Source organism: Polypterus senegalus, chromosome 15 (genome assembly GCF_016835505.1).
Source record: "Polypterus senegalus isolate Bchr_013 chromosome 15, ASM1683550v1, whole genome shotgun sequence".
Lineage (NCBI taxonomy): Eukaryota > Metazoa > Chordata > Cladistia > Polypteriformes > Polypteridae > Polypterus > Polypterus senegalus.
This window is the reverse complement of record NC_053168.1, coordinates 25489881-25505223: the sequence shown is the minus strand read 5'-3', so window position 1 is coordinate 25505223 and position 15343 is coordinate 25489881.

The following is a 15343-nucleotide window of genomic DNA, read 5'->3' as shown; positions in this document are numbered from 1 at the left end:
ACCATTATCCAACCCGCTATATCCTAACTATAGGGTCACGGGGGTCTGATTTTTGTTATGCAGCAAACTTCATAAGGTTACGCTCAAAATTATAACGGATTTACGAATATAATATGGAAACCGAGACATAAATAGAACTTCCAACAGGTAGATCGATATTCAGTAACTGAAGCCATGTAAGAGAGATCCAGCTAACAAAAGATATGAGATATGCAACAGAGAAGTGGAAAAAATCTCCAGGTCCAAAGTTCCTGCAGAAAATAAACATACACAGGGTACAATACCACTTGAAACTAACCTAGACATAAGTCACAGTGAAATGGTTGGAAACTTTGCCTATCTGTGAAGTCTTGGCTACCAGTCTGGAAAGCTGGAAGCTGGTTAAGAATGATAATATAGACTTTGTTTGGGTGGGGAATGGATATTATAACAGACTAGCCATAACAGCACGTCCTTCCATCTGTGGAAGGAAGGCTGTAACATTGGGTGGATACACACAGCTGTAAGTGTGAAAGAAGGATGAGAAAATGAATACTGTAATTTGTACACTTACATCTATCTATTTATACATTATCTTGAATGTGCAACAGAGGATTGCCTTCCAGGCTCACCTAAAGGACGCAGTACCATCACGGGACGAGAGGAGGCGCAGTCTGTAACAGTTTTGTCTTCTCTTTCCCTAACAGTCTCGAGAAACTGCCCCTTGAAAGCAATGAAGCCAAGGAAAAGATTCCAGTCCACTCAGTATAAAAGGGAGATGCTTCCAGAGGGTGTCTTCTCATTTAGGACCTGACTGCCTTAAAGAGCACAAGTGAGAAAAAGAACTGCGTCTTTTAAAAGAGTGCTGTTTCAAGGGAATTGTCCTGACCAGAGAGCACCACTGAGTGTGTGTTTTATTTAAAATTTTCTTTTTGGTGGAATTAAACAGGATTTTGTGCGTTTGGCACCCCAAGCATTTAACTTTTGCTCTGCCTCATCATTTGCCCGTCTCCAACATGTAACGTGAATGCTTAAGGAACTCCTCACAGAGTCATATAACACAATTATGCACAATATTTTGTGTCTTCATTGAGAATTAGATTTCACTGCTTTTCTGTATGAAGAAGTTTTACTTTGATTTTTGCTCTCGAGGTTGCTTTGGACTGAGTAATATGTAATTAGCCGTGTGTAAAAAGTGAAAAGATGTGATGATAAATAAACACCAAAAATATGTTAGGTTTGTTGAGCAAAAGAGATGGAAGAAATGGCACACATGCTTATACATCAAAATACAGTATAAAAATGAATGCAGCAATCTTATATGCAGATGTCTATGGGTGGAACTGTCTGTCTGTCTGTCTGTCCAGCCCGGAAGTGGGAGGTGGAGTTGGGTTAAGGGCTCCACCTCTAAGGATACACAAGTGAGATGAGCACATCGGCAAAATGAAACGTCCGAAGAAAGACAGTCGCTTAGCCGCTAATATACAAACTATGTGAGCATGTCGCCAAAATGAAACATCCAAGGAGAGAGATGCCCAGAGTAGTTCCTTTCAATTAACTGACATCTCTACATTTCAGTTTTTTTTTTCTGACGATTTCAATAATTTCCAGGACACTGTGCTTTTTACAGCACATGCTTACACAGCTAGTTCAGTTATAAACACTCACATCCGCAACAGTATTAAATTCTGTGTTCTTTATGCAGCTTGTCCAAATTAGAGTGTTTATTACTATCTACATATTCACTATATTCATCTCTGGATTTTGCTTTGCTTTACTCTACACACTGCTTGGGAATACACGAATGACATTTAAATTTGTGAATTCAACAGTGTCATTTGTGAGGTGTCCATAAAGGCAAAGATGATATGGTACTAGTAAAGTGAGAAATGAAGTCCACTAAACCTCAGAATAGTAAGAGTAAATCTGTAGCATAGCCATGGTGGTTATGTGCAAATGATCAATACTGCAATATTGTTAATAAGTTTTTCTTTGATTTCCACCTGTTGGTATTAAACGCTCTCACAATGTAATCCCACACTGTTTAACATCTGAAAATTAATGTCAAATGATTTCAGAAACTGAACAACTGACCTTGACAGAAACGCATTTTATGCAGCCTTATGAACATGCTACATAGTTTTAATAGAGAGCAATCTATTCAAGAGTGAACTACTGGAGCCAGTTATGTGGCATCCAGAGAGCCTTATAATTAAGGCTGTAATGTATATGAACATTTCATCAAATCCTGTTTGGCATTTACAAGGCTATGCAGCATTTATGATTGAAAAGCTGTCAAGCACCCATTATAGCAAAAGAACCAAAATGTACATGCCAAAGAAAATCAATTAATAACTTTTCCCCTAAGGCCTTTTTTTTACCAAGATGCATCATACTGCATGTTTTCTTGTTTTTTTAATGTTTTTAGCATAATAATTTAGTGTACTGTAAAAGTTTCAATGTTTTATATTAACCCATTAAACCTTAATCCTAGTCTAATGAAGTATTATAAATAAAAAAAAACATAAAATATTCTAAAAAATGCAAAAGGGTTACATTTTTGTAGTTATTGTGCAAATGGGAAAACAACTGACAAAAATGAATTTGCTTGTAATAATACTGAAGAAGCAGCTCAGGATTTGTTGGACTTGTCTTCACAGCATTATCCATATAATAAATGGATATTCATTTGGGCATGCCAGAAGCTTCCATCGTAAAAGCATTTGCTGCAAAAACCACACATGAACATGCAGGGACAATTAAAGCTTATGATTTCATGAAAAACATTAAGAGAGCAATCAATATTCTGTTATGCAAATGGTCCTGCCATTTTAGTCACCAGTTAACCTCACTGCTTGTCCACAGATTTTATGGCCTGTTACTGAAGATAATGGACAGCAATTGCTGCAATAAAAAAATGTTCTTTTCAGATTCACCTACCACAGGTACCTCTGTCTAATTCATTTACAAACACACAGTTTTCTGTAATAACTTTCCATTTTTCATCTTTGGTAAAGTTAAGTGACTTCAGGTGCGATGGACTGACACCCTGTCCAGGGTTTGTTCCTACCTTGTACCCTGTGCTTGCTGGGAAAGGTTCTATGACCCCTCCCTATAACCCTGGTCTGGCTAAAGCAGGTTAGAAAATGGCATGACGTGACAGTGACTTCAGTATTTCCTCATATCCAGATTTGGAACACTAAAAGTTTAGGTAATTTGCTTGGGGGGGACTAACACAGCAGCCAAGTGTTTTATAGTCCATCCATCCATCCATCCATTTTCTAACCCGCTGAATCCGAATACAGGGTCACGGGGGTCTGCTGGAGCCAATCCCAGCCAACACAGGGCACTATATTATTATATTCGAATACCCATATCCACTACGTCAATTGCGCTTGCCAGTTTCACCGCGTCACTTCATAATAGTCATGTCTTTAATATCACAATCCATTGCAACAGACTTGTTTTGGTGTAAATAATGTACAGCATATTGCAGATAGGTGTGAAAATTAATTTTTGCTGATAAACGTGATTTTCACAAATTGATTTTATATTGATAATATTGAATGACTTCTGTCCTTGTTAACAATTAGCTTTTGCCTTTAGCACTCTCAGAAAGCATTTTAGTTAAAGCCTCTTGATCTCTGCCCCATTCCTGCTGCTGCTTCAGCCACAAGAATAAGTATTGACAAGAGAACCAGTATAATCAGCAGAATCCTGACTGCAAGGGTTCTGTTTATCAGTAACTAGGAAGGACATGAGAAATTAAACTAATTGCACACTTTTGTAATTGACAAATGTATTTAAGAAATGTTACCACCATCTGTAAATCAGTCATATATTCCCATGTACAGAGTGACTCCATGTACATGTCAAGAAAGGTAATCTTCTCATCCTGGATTGACATTGACATTTGGCACTGCAAGCAGGATATAAACTGTGTGGGTAAACCCCCTTGGATTTCAGAATGTATTTACATAGTCACCACTATTGTTGATCTCTAAAATTCGCCAGAGTTTTTCACAGTTCATTTCTTGGGTTCACCGGTGACCTCGTTGGCTGAATTTTCCCCTCAAAATTTGCCATAAGGTAAGCTTAGACAAACTTTTTGTCCCGGTGCCCCATAATTCTATGCGAGGCCATCATGACATTTCAGAGCTGCAGTTGCTGGTGTTGGATGGAGATGTCAGTACCTGATCTATGCTGCCTACATCCTTTCATGCATGCAATTCCTTAAATGTACTCCACCTCACACTTCAGGGCACTGCTCAGTCTTCTTCACAATTATGAAAACCATTCGCAGTGTATACACACATGTGTGATGTCAGTACTTGATCAGTACACCAGCTGGATTAGATTAAGCATTTATGCTCCTCACTTTGTAGCACAGATCTGGTAGTGACAGGCTATAGGCACCCTCCGCACAACTAGTGAGGATGCAGTGGGTGCCCAAAGTTGTGGGGGCCTAAAAATAGCCACATTGTCCTCTCAGTTGAGCATATTAAAATACATTTGCTCTTTTTCCATTGGGGCAAGGCCGTAAATTCCCCTCTGACTGAGGTTACTCTGCTTCAGGACCAAAAAGAAATATTTTTGTATCCCCATTTCAAAGCAGAATGTTGCATCCCTGGTCAAAGGAGCAACTCCTTGAAGTATTCCTTGCATCACAGGCTCTGTGGGTGTTCATTTTTTTGTAATAAATGAGCTCGGGAGAGACAGAAATAAAGGACAATGAGTACTGTGGGTTCGGACTATAATTTTATCACAGCTCAGGTCACATTTTTCACCACGGTAATTGGTCCATCATAGTTGACAGATGTTTTAGGAAAATTTGTGTATACAAATTATTTGCTATGATTTTAAAATGCCACTGGTCCGAATACCCAGTCAACTATGCAGTCATTCCAAGAACACCTTGTAGTTGATGATTTGCAGTTCCAGCCTCAGTTATTGCTGTTTTGGCTCAGCAGGTCTAGCCCTGTCCCACTGGGCAGGCTGTAGCAGTCTGTACTTGAGTGTTAAATGCTATGGTTCACTCACCTTGTCACGTGTGTCAATCACATATCTTCTCACATTATCCTGGGCATCATGGCTCCAAAAGAATTCATTAATTAGTTGGAAATGCCTAGGAAAAATCAAACAGATGCATATCCTGAGGCATCCAAAGTGGGAAAAAGATTGTGTTGTCATCAATATGTAGAGCTGAAATGAGGAAAACAGAAGCATTGTCCAAGAAGCTTTCTGACCCTGTACAATGTCCTCAAAGCGTAGGAAATAAGTGGACCAGATTTCACACCTGAACTTAGTTTAGCACAGGAGAAGGGAGACTACAAACATATGTTGAAACAATGGTAAAATCTCATGGGTACAATTTTGCCCAGTTGCATGACTTTATTAAACAGTCATTAGATATTTCTCCTAATTTGATACTGCCGTTCTGCAAGACGTTCAATTTGGAGTATATTGTTAAGTCCATATGTGAGATATACATACCGCATGTACAAGCTTATAAGTTGGGTCTTGAAACCCAAAAAATCATTAATAAAATCAGACCCCAACTTATACGCCTATTTAAAAATACGACACATTTTTTTTTACATCTTCTTGCTTCCTCCAATCATGCACTAGTTTCTCAGACACATCGAATTTTGTTGCAGCAGCTCAGTTACCAATTTCTTTCGCCACTTTAACGGCTGTTAATTTAAAACCAGCTTCATATTTTCTTCTGATCAAACACTGTCGTAGATAAGGGATGCTCTTACGATAAAGGTGTATTAAGATGTGAGATACAAAAAACACAAAACAGTGCAAACATGGCTTCGGAATAGTTTGGGTATAACCACGTGGTCACGTAGGCACAATACATAGGAAAAAAAGGCAGCATGCTCCATGGTGACTTTCGCAGGTGGGTGTTAGCATAGCATAATCTCTTGGATCAATAACGTGAGTTTTCCTCATTTGACTTATACGACTGACATTATAAAATACCAGAAATTATACTAAAAAGCAAGTATATATGGTAGTTATTGACAATACAAGTAGGTGTGTTTTGAGATTTTGTGTGCTTTAAATATCCATTACCAAACTCATTTAATCAAATTTAGGATGCAGGGGACTATAGCTAAGCCTGGAGGCACTGGGTGTAACACCTCTAGTAAGATGGGTAATATTTAGAATTCAACCTTGCCATCCACCTGTTGCTTCTGGAGACAGGCTCCAGCTTTCTCAAAGCTCTGCTCTGCATAAGCAGATTTCAAAAATGAATGAAAGAATAAGATAAGGGTAACTAGTAAAATTGTGGGCAGTGCAGCACATATGGTTACTGCCCCATAGAAATGGTGCCTAAAATATAGTGTGGAATTTAAGCTGCCTCTCTTTTCTTGAGTGAGTTTCCTATAGACTACATATTTTTCCCTACTGTCAGATGTACCTGCTACTTTAAACTGCTGCCCTGTAAGTGTGTTCAGAGATGTGCTTGTGTGTGCCTTGCACAGCAATGGCTTTCCATTTGAGGGTGGTCCCTTCCTTATTGCCATCACAGTGAGATTAGGTTCTGGCTCACTTTTCCCAAACACTGATATAAATGGGTTTGAAAGTGGATGGATTGTTCTTAAAACAGACGACTTCCTGTCAGGTTTAACCTTTTTAGGATGGAACTTAACTAGATGGTGAAGAAGAGAAAATTGAAAAGAAACAGCATGTAGCAATGGATTTTGGTGACAGCAATCTATATACATATAGAACACTTTCCTGCTGAACACTGAAAATGTGGGAAAAAGAAGAAAATTGTTTCCTGTCAAGTAGAGCACATAGTCTGCAATCAATACGAAGCTATCACTAGCCCCTTAGAGATTAGCAACATTACCCTTTCCTTAATTGGGAACTGCACTTAAGCAGTTCCCAGCAGAAATCCACAGTGGAAGAAGATTTAAAATTCTATTAACACCAGTGACAGCATTGCAGCCAAGGAAAGACAGAGTTTATCTGATCAATGTTCAAAATGTTCAAGGTAATTGATGATAAAAAGGCACACCTCAACGGAATGATTGATACCTGTGACTTTCTAATTACAGTGCAAACGAGCCTTTTCAGGGAAGGTCATGAAAATGACATTTTTAGTATGTGAGCTTCTCTCTTTTTAGTGAATATCCGGACAAAGGAAAGAATGCTCTCATGCCAATGATTTAGAATTAGTTACACTGAAAGCAGATTGCAAACTTGATAAAGTTCTTTCTGGAGAGATACAAAAAAAAGTGATGGGAGTTTGGCTTATATAGCAAGTGGAAAAAATAATGCTCCGTATTATATTCATGAAATTTATGGTACATTAACCTAAATAGGTGACTATACATCTTGTAGATAATTATTATTTTAAGCAACTCAGCACTGTAAGTGGTTGGGTCTCCATGCTGGTTAGTAATGCTGCCTTATCGCTCTAGAGATTTGGGTTCAAATCCCATCCAACACCATTTTGTGGAAATCTCAAACAAATTACTGAGTCATGTCGTTGAAGCAATAACATTGCAGTTTTTACAAAGTATCTAGATAACATATTAGGCTAACTTTCCTAAATAAATTAAATAAACTAACAAGATTTAGTGTTATGTTATGATTAACAACTGTTTGTGTTTTATTGTAGTTTTTGAATTACTATTTTCTTATTTTTATATATTTTTGATGATGTTTGTAATTATGAACCATTCATCTAAAATGTCCTGATATTCCCTAGGCTCTGTGAGTGGAGCCATATGGGGTGGGGCCACCATTACACCACCACTGCTGAGCCCAGCCCTCACCAATTTAACCAGAGCAGAAAAGGCTCAGGAATAGGAGAACATTTTTGTGAAGGGGATTGAGGGTTTTGCTATTTAGTTTGGATTTTGTGTTTCTTAATACGAGGGGTGTTCAATTATAAACAGATATTTTCATGCTCTGTTCTTATAAAGAGTGCAAGTTAGACATGACTCATTGGACAAACATATGCATTTTTGAAGTTGTTGTTAGGTCTCCAGGACTCTAAACAAATCCAAATCATCTACTGTTAAATTATGCTCCGTACTTCTAAAATTTTTATTTTTATATTGGATTTGTTCTGTTCTTTGTATTGTATAGTATTGTGTTGACCCCTTCTTTTAGTCACCCAGTGCACCCCCAACCTACCTGGAAAGGGGTCTCTCTTTGAGCTGCCTTTCCCAAGGTTTCTTCCATTTTTTCCCTATAAGGGTTTTTTTTTGGGAGTTTTTCCTTGTCTTCTATCAAGAGGCAGGGCCTGTTAAAGCCCATTGTGGCACTTTTTGTGTGATTTTGGGCTATACAAACATAAATTTTATTTTATGGTATTGTTAGTAATGGTAGTTGTTCTTTCCCTCCTTCCTGTCAGTTGTAATCAATATGTCAGGGAAGGAGTAACAAAGTAAACTTTTGACAAATGAAAGTCATTCCATCTCAAATTTATTCCAGACTTAAAAATCAGTTTGGGGATGAGTGTCTGTCTCAGTCTACAGTGTATGATTGGTACAAGTCATTCAGAGAGGGACTATCATGTCTTCAGTCCACTTAAGGAATTTTTAGGAGGGATGAAATTCAAGTCAAATGAGAAGGTTATTGACGCCGTGCATGAATGGTTCAACATGCAGTCAAAAAACTTCTACTCTTTTGGGATTAAGAAGCTTCCTGAGCACTGGAACAAGTGGATTACAATGGGAAGAGACTACATAGAAAAATGGTGTGTAAGTCATTTCATTGTATTCAATAAATAAAGTGCCGCTCGTAAATTCCTGTTTATATTTGAACGCCCCTCGTATATTTTGCCTCTGTCCCTGGTTTTCTCTTATAGATTGTGGATTTGGACTTGTTCACTGCAAGACTGCTTTTCAGACAGACATATTTGGCACATGTTTGCCCTTTTGGGCTTTTACTTGTAGTTTTCTATTTTGTTGTTAATTCTTCTTTCTCTTCATCTTTTCCCACTTCTATGTGGAGTCAATTTGCTTGATCAACCTTCTCCAAACAACTTGGTCCTACATCACCTCCCCAGTCAGACCCTTTTCCTTTATATCTTCTTTTACTTTATTCACCCACCACTTTGGCCTCTCTCTCTTTCTTTTCCTGTGTACTTCCATTTCCATCACTTTTTTGCCCACATACCCATTGTCTCTCCTCAGCACATGTCCTTACCACTTCAATCTGCCTTCCTGTACTTTCTGAGATACCTCTTCCTCTCTTGTTGTACATCTGATTGTCTCATTTCTTAATATGTTCTTATATGTAACTCCACACATCTCAACATTCTCATTTCTGCCACATCTAACTTCTTCTCCTGCACTCATTTTATTGCCCATGTCTCTGCTCCACACATCACTGCCGGTCTTACCACTGTCTTTAAAATATTTCCTATTAATTATCTGATCCTTTATTAATAAAGATTTTTGTTTTCCCTTTCGTACACTGTGATGATTACTGCCATTCCATAAAACAGGAAATAGGTAAAGCCTTCCAAAATATCCCACAAAACAGGTCTCACCCCAAGGCTAGCCTACCTCTGGGAAATGGGCAGGCCTCAAAATGGAGGTCTGAATTTTAATATTCAAAAATGAAGATTAAAGAGACTCAAAAACTTGAAGTATGTCTCCCTGGGGAGGGTTTGGGGGGTATATGGGGGTCTAATAAAAACTGTCTGTGGGTTGAGACAGGTCCACAAGAAATCTTTATAAAATTGAAGATTTAATAACAAAAAGACAAATTTATAGAAGGCAATTATCAGCAAACAAGTGCCAACATATAAAAGAGACTGTGAAATCCTTAAGATAAGCAACACAGTGGAAAAATAAAGTAAATCCAAAGAGAACCAATCACCACTGATCAAAAGAAGAACTCACCAAACCACCAAGCACATTCAATGCTTTGTTTATGGGGCTGGGATCAGTCGCTCAACAGTGATGGACAAGTGTCCCCGCCCCTTGGGGTACCACCCTCAAAATACAAGGAATATCAGAGAGCAAATCTAAGCACATAGAAGCTAAATAATGAAGAAATATAACATAACATACATAATAATAAGACTAAACAACATTAACATAAACGATTCTAATAAATTAATCAAAAAACAAACAACATTTTCACATAAGCCAGAGGAATATCCCTGGCTAACACATAACATAGCCCCTCTTTGGCAAAACACAACAAAAAACAGTCCAGACAAATAAAGATACTAATTTGGCTGGAGATTCGGTTTGAACAGAAGCAAAAAGACAACAGGACTTTGGCTTAACATTTGAGAAGAGAAAATCTTTGCTTGGCAAGGAAAACTGGATGAGAAGGCCACCTTCTGGAAAGGGAGGACTGGATGAGAAGAGCTTGACCTGACAAAGATGATTTCATACATGTAATTAATTTAGACCACTTTGCACTAAAGAGTCTTTTTCTGTTGAATAATGTCAAAAAACCCAAATTATATCCACTATGATTCAATGTTGTATAACAATAAAATGTGGAAGTTTCCAAGGGGTGAAAACTTTTTATAGATATTGTATGTAAAATACCAAAAAAACAGGGATGGCAGACAGTGTGACGTGATGGTTAAGGTACTGGACATAAGTTGGTCTAGTTTTTACCTTTGCCTCATTCTGTAAAGCTGAGCAAGTCACTTTTTTATTAGACCAATCAAGATGAGAACAAGCTATTCAGCTCAAGAAAGCTCGCTAATCCTATCCACTTAATTCAGTCAAAATAATATCAAATCGAGTTTTGAAAGTTTCTAAAGTCCATCTGTCTACCAAACTACTTGGTAGCTTATTCCATGTGTCTATGTTTCTCTCTGTAAAAAATCAAATTACTAATGTTTGAGTGAAAATGACCCTTAACAGGTTTCCAACTGTGTCCCCGTGTTCTTGTTGAACTCTTTATAAAGTCACAGTCTTGAAACACTGGGCTAATTCCCTTCATAATTTTAAATACTTCAATCATCTCCTCTTACTCTCCTTTTACTTAAACAAGCAATTTTAATCTTTCCTCATAGCCCTGGAATCAGCCTAGTAACTCTTTTCTGGACATTTTCTATCTCTGCTATGTCCTTTTTGTAGCCTGGAGACCAAAATTGCACATAGTACTCCAGATGAGGCCTCACCTGCAGAACCTCCTTGGACTTGTACTCCACACATCGCGATATATAGCCTAGCATTCTTTTAGCCTTCTTAATGGCTTCTGAACACTGGCAATTGATAGTGTTGAGTCTTCTACGACTCCTAAATACTTCTCTTAAGGTGTATTTTCGATTTTCAGACCTTCTATTATGTGAACAAACCTAACATTTTTACTTTCTACATGTAATTTAATTACATTAATTTTCATCTGCCACAAATCTGCCCAAGATTGTATGAAGTCCATGTCCCTCTGTAATGATTCAATGGATAAACCTTAACTTACCTGAATTGCTTTGACAATGAGTGGGCTATGAGATGGTGTGATACTCTGTTCAAGGCTGTTTCCTGCTTTGTGTCTCTCGCCTCTGTGGTTCTGAATTGAATTATGTGGATATGAGAATACTTTGCTATATAATAATAACTCCTTTTCATTGGTTTGCACTCAATCAGTATATAACATTGGTTCCATTTCACTTCTGCCTATGATGTTTGCCCTCACCTCTGCCTCTATTTCTATTAATCGTCTCTGTCAATTCACCTAAAAATACTTTAAGTGTAATGGCTTACCAAAAGAACCTTATTTCTTCATTTTACAGCATTTGAAAATCCTACTCCCCTGTGACCTTTCTATTACTTCCTACTTTTGATATACAGTTCATATGTTATAAATTTAATAAGACACTAGAGAGCAGCATTTTAAATAACTTTAACCAGTACTGTTCTCAGACTATACAAGGCAAAATTTTGATTCTGCTACAGTAGATCTCAAATTTAAAGATAACTTATTACATGTGTCTGTGGTTCTCTGTGTGGAGAAAAACATTCAAATGTTTGTGTGAAATCTACCCTTAAAATTCATCTGCGTTCCTTTGTTCATGTTGAAGAATTTACTTTACAAGTAATGTATTAGCATTAGTGGAGGCAGGACCTCTTCATTTTTCCCTGTTGATTTTGGGGTTCGTCGGGGGTGTGTTCTTGCTCCTACTCTGTTCAGTGCTTGTATGGACTGGGTGTTTGGCAAGGTCTTGGGGTCCAGCGGCTGTGGGGCATCTGTTGGTGAAGAAAGATTCACGGATCTTGCTTTGCTGACGATGCTGTGATCTTCACAAAGTCAATGGAGGCTCTGATCGGGGCGCTTGAGAGACTGAGTGTCTGGGCTTGCGAGTGTCCTGGATACAAATCAAGATCCAGGCCTTTAATGACCTCTTGTGCACAGCCATTAGCAGTGTCTGTTTGCAGAGAGAGTGTCAACCTTATTGAGAAGTTTACTTACCTTGGCAGTGACATTCATGTCTCTGGTGACTGTTCCTATGAAGTCAGTAGACGAATTGGGAGAGCATGGGGGGTCATGAGGTCACTAGAAAGAGGTGTGTGGCGCTCCCGATATCTATGTATCTGTGCAAAAGGACAAAGGTCCAAGTCTTTAGAGCCCTGGTGCTTCCTGTCTTGCTACATAGTTGCGAGACATGGACACTATCCAGTGACCTGAGATGAAGACTGGACTCCTATGGTACTGTGTCTCTTCGGGGAATCCTTGGATACCATTGGTTTGACTTTGTGTCGAATGAGCGGTTGCTCATGGAGTCCCGAATGAGGCACATTACCTGCATTGTGAGGGAGTGTCAGTTATGGCACTACAGCCATGTGGCGCATTTCCCCGAGGGTGATCCGGCTCATAAGATCCTCATTGGTGGGGACCCGAATGGCTGGACCAGGCCAAGGGGTCACCCACGTAACACCTGGCTGCGACAGATAGAGGCTTAATTCCGGAGGGTGGGACTGGACCGCATGATATTTTATTAAGTACAAAATCTGATCTTTGTCTTCTCACTGAAACCTGGCTTAGTAAATGTGACACTGTTCCCCTAGCTGAGGCGTCACCAGATGGATACTCGTTCCTTCATAAGTAAGTCTAGAGATTCTGGTCGAGGGGGAAGCCATGGAATAGTTCATTCTAACAAAATGCAAACCACGTATAAAAATGTAGGCGACTTAAATATTAAAACAGATTCCAACACAATTATAGTGCTAGTTTACAGACCACCAGGGCTATAGTCATTGTTCATGACTGAATTTAGCAACCTTTTATCTGATTTGGCTATAAATTATGATCACATAGTACTGATGGGGGATTTTAATGTACACATTGATGTGGAAACTGATGCTTTTAGCAAATGTTTTACTTATTTGTTATATTCAGTAGGATTTTGTCAGATTGTCAAAGGTCCAACTCATAATCATAACCACACATTAGATTTAATTATAACTTACAAAGTTGAAATTCAAAATTTAAATATTACTCCATTAAATGAAGTTATTTCCGATCACTACTTAATTACATTTGATTTAGTCCTGCCCTTGCTAACGCACTCACAGATTTAAACAAAGACAGTCCGACATCTAGATTCTGCTTCAAAATTTATAGATACTTTGAGTAAGTCGAGTGTAATTGTGGAAAAGCATTTAGCTCAGTTAACATCAAATGTAAAAGTGGAACACAATTTAGCTCAGCTAACATCACAGTATAATGTGACCTTGAGAGATGCTCTGGACACAGTGGCTCCCCTTAAAACAAAAGTGATCAAAGCACATAGAAACTCTCCCTGGTTTAATGAAAAAACTCGAGCTCTTAAATTAGAGTGTTGAAAACTGGAGCAGATAGAGAACAACAAAGCTACATGTGTTTCAAATTGCATGGACAGAGAGTGTTAAAAAATATAAAAAAGCTCTCTTTAAAGCTTGCTCAGAATACTATTCTACAATAACAGATAGCAATAATAAAAATCCTTGGGTACTGTTTAGAGCATTTGCAAATTTAAAAAAAGGAATTCAGATCTACAGTGCAAAATACCAACAGATATTAGCAGTACAGACTTTATGAACTTCTTCAATGAGAAAATTAAAATATAAGATCCCAGATCTCAGCATCACAGTACAAACTGCATACTAGCTTAGCAGACCCTGCCTCACATTGCATTCAGCACTTTAGTAATTTTAATCCTGTAACTGAGCAGGAAGTCTTAACTTTAATTTCTAAAATGAACCCCTACTACTTGTTCCTTAGATCCAGTGCCCACAAAACGAGTAAAAAGTGCAATGGATGTTCTTGCAGCACCTATTCTAAACATTATCAATAGTTCATTTTTGCTTGGTACAGTACCTGATGCACTAAAAGAGCCAGTCATTAATTAAACCATTACTTAAAAAGTCAGACCTAAACCAACACATACTAAATAATTATAGACCTCTTTCAAATTTACCCTTTCTCTCTAAAATACTAGAAAAAGTAGTCGCCAGTCAGCTTCAGTCACACCTTACACATTACAATTTATTTGAGAAATTCCAGTCTGGTTTCTGCACTGGTCATAGTACAGAAACGCACTAACGCAGGTTGTAAACGACATTCTGATATCCTGTGAGGAAGGAAACTCCACTGTAATTATGTTGTTAGACTTAAGTGCAGCATTTGACACAATTGTCCATTCTATTTTACTGCACAGGCTAGAAAATGATGTTTGACTTACAGCCCCTGTGCTCGCTTGGTTTAGTTCTTATTTATCAAAACGATTCCAATATGTACAGAAATGTGCTGACAGTACTCCATCATTATACACAGAAGTGAGATATGGTGTCCCACAGGTCTCAGTACTGGAACTTTTACTGTTTTCACTTTACATGCTTCCACTGGGATCTATCATTAGGAAACATAATGTTAATTTTCACTCGTATGCAGATGACACCCAGTTATACTTTCATTTAGATCAAATGAAGTTTCTCCGATTTTGTCTTTAATTAGTTGTGTTAGTGAATTAAAGGAGTGGATGGATGAGAACTACTTGTCATTTAACACAGATAAAACAGAGATGTTAATTGTTGGAGGGAATAACGCTGATCACAACAATATTCTGTCATCATTTAACTCAGTTGGAATCACCATTAATTTTACTGAATCAGCCCGCAATTGTTATAATAAGTTTGTTATAATATTAAGAGTTGTGTCACTGCATCTGTTTTAGATCTTTTTATATGTATTTTTCTTTTTTTTTCTGTGTAACATGCCATGAAGAGGTGAGCCAGATTTAGCATAGAGTGTCAGCATTTAGAATTGCTGGGCAAGGCAAAGCATAAAGACAGACAGGGACAGCTGTGTTGTAAGCCCTAAAAAGGACTAAGTGTCATTTGAACTTCTGTTTGATGTTCAGCACGAAATTGTTTGCCTTGTT